Source organism: Macadamia integrifolia, chromosome 4 (genome assembly GCF_013358625.1).
Source record: "Macadamia integrifolia cultivar HAES 741 chromosome 4, SCU_Mint_v3, whole genome shotgun sequence".
Taxonomy (NCBI): Eukaryota; Viridiplantae; Streptophyta; class Magnoliopsida; order Proteales; family Proteaceae; genus Macadamia; species Macadamia integrifolia.
In genome coordinates this window covers 35,322,709-35,325,622 of record NC_056560.1, presented here as the reverse complement: position 1 = coordinate 35,325,622, position 2,914 = coordinate 35,322,709, and positions in this window count along the sequence as shown.

The window sequence follows — 2,914 nt, the reverse complement described above, 5'->3', positions numbered from 1 at the left end:
CCATTCCACACCCTCTCTTTCCTTTGTTTCCTATCTGCACTCTTTTTTATTTTATTATATTACTATTTTTTAAAATTAAAAGGAAAATGTATTTAGACAATGTCTGTCTAGAGTCCTAGACTCCAGTAAGGGCTATTTTAGTGGCCACAGTTCTGCCACGTTGCAGGTTTTAAATAGCTGTGATTTTGTGTAGAGGTGAACATTCAACTTCTTTTAATTTGCTTGTAAAAAAAAAAAAAAATCGTTAAGTTCATGTATCATGCATGTTAAGTTTAATCTGACTGAAAACGAAGAATTTATACATCACTATCCTCAAATCAGAGGTAATCTTTATCATTCATAAGAAATTCATTGATTCAGAAAAAATAATAATAATAATAAAATACTATCTAGTTGCATGGACCCTAAGCTCACATAGGAGGGTAGGAGTGTCAATCCTAAGCCTACACCAATAGGCCTGATTGAACCTGACTCGCTTAAGGCCCGACTTGAATTGGCCTATTTAATAATTGTGTCGGGCTTCAGCCCAGCCCGTTTATTAAACGGGCATTTACGGTGTAGGCCACTAGCCCGTCAGGTGCCCGATCAACCCGACTCACTTAAGAAGCTCGCTAAAACCAACTCATTTAGCTTGACCGACCCGACCCCTTTTAAAAAATAACTAAACACCTATTTTACCACTAATAATACAAAATATGAGTGAATAATATATAGGACTAAAATATCCACATTTTAAATGGGACATTCAATTGTTAAAAATAATGTAATTCTTACAACTTAAATTTTATATATATATATATATATATATCCCTTAGATCTTGTTAAATGGGACATTCAATTGTTCAATTGCTAAAGATATGATTCCCTTGGTTCCGGAGTTGTGAATGTTATCCTCTAGTAGTTTTAAAGTCAATAGTTTAATTCTTTTAAAAAAATATTTTATGGTAGGCACGTTTAGAGCCTATTTAGAGCCTATTTAGAATTAAATATCTTCATAGCCCATTTAAGACCCATTTAAGGTAGCCCGAATGAAGCCCGACACCGACCTACCCGATTACAATAGAACCATGCCCCCCAAATCTAGGCCCGTTTAAGTAAACAGGCGTTTACGGTGCAAGGATTTCACACCATCAGGCCCGATTAAGCCTGATCGAGACCAACCCGACCTGACGAATTAACACACCTAGTTTCTATATCCCTACCCTTATAAAATCACAAAACCATCACATTGGTTCTCGTGCTAATGTAGAGGCTGCACGATTAGGTAACATTATTTTCCTGTATAAAAAACATTATGTGAGTGGAAAACTGCATTCAGCCTTGTGGGAAAGTTTTTCTTATATAAAAATTAAGAACTATTGAGAGGGTGCACGCTAAAAATGAACCGATAACAGATATAGGAGCATGGTTTTAGTGGTTGCTATCAGTGTTTGTTTCAGTCTCCACTTATACTGATCTAAATCGGGGGGACAACCAATAAGGTAATGAAACATGGCATAAATATAAAAAAAAAAAAAAAAAAAGTGAGCCCAATAACAATCCAGGTCGATGGTGCAGCCATAGAATAGTGACACGTGGCATAAATATTAAAATATATGATGAAAATCGGTGTCACTATTATCGATCCGATATTGATACCTCAAACTATTCTCTTAGAGCCCGTTTATCTAGAAGGGAGTTGGGGGTGGAAATATTGTCAATATAGGACCCACATTTCAGTGGAATGAAATACAAGGGAATAAAGATGAGGTAAAGTGAAGAAGTTTTCACTCAGCAACCTTTAGTTGGAGGAGAGAGATGGAGAGAAAAAGAAAACCGATGGATTCCTAGTCGGAGATCAGTTGGAGTTTCTACAGCTTCAAGGTTGGAGAGATTGGTTGTTGAACGCTTTCGAGTATGGATCATATACCCATAAGATAGTCGATTGCAACAGGTAGATAAAAAGCAATTGGTTAAAAACAACAGGGACCCATTTGCTTAATGGCCTCCGTAAAACTCCATTAGCACCCAAAGCTAATAAGGGGAAATATATCTGCAAATCAGATAACATCTAGAAAGTGATTTTGGGGTCTCAAATATACCGAAACCCCCAAATAGATTTTAACAACAACAGTCCCAACACTCGCTGTCCCTATGCTCAATGTTTGGTTGGGGGTGGGAATACCAAAATCCCCAAATCAACAACGACAGTGCTAATTGTAGCACCATGAACAAGAGAGAGATGTAGTGGTGGCAGGGGTGGTTGTGACCTATTGCAACAACGAAAGGGCGACGAAAAGAGTTGGTCAGAGACCTCTTGCAGCGACAACCTTGACGGGGACCTCTTGCAACAACAACCTTGACAGTGACAATGGAGATTTTTGCCAAAATCCGACTATTTGTGAGTGCTGGGTGGGAAAATATGATGTCCACATCGGCCAACAAGAATTATTGGTATGTTTTCTCAAAAACCCACCCTTGTTAAACAAACAATTCAAATCTTGTTGGAGTAGAATAGTTCTTATAGCTATCCCACCCCAACAAAACCTCTCTAAACAAACGTGCCCTTATAAGTTCCCATCAAGATTACATCTTTTATCCTTGTGTTTCACTAGCACTTCAACTATAACCATACTCACTCAACTAAAGTTCTAGTGATTACAACACATATTAACAATGTGATTGGCCTATTACTCTAGTTCAACGATACATAAAGTAAGTCATCCATAAATTATGTATGAAAAAGTCATGTTAGTGGAGCAAGATTGGCTAATTAGATATACATGATTGCATCTTCGTTATTTTTTATGGATACTTTATGAAAAAAAAAAATTTGTGAAGCATCACTTTTGCCTCTCATCCTTTTGAGAATACCCTTTCTTTAAACACACACATGCTTATGATGCAAGGATACTAAAATTAAATTGAAAGTATT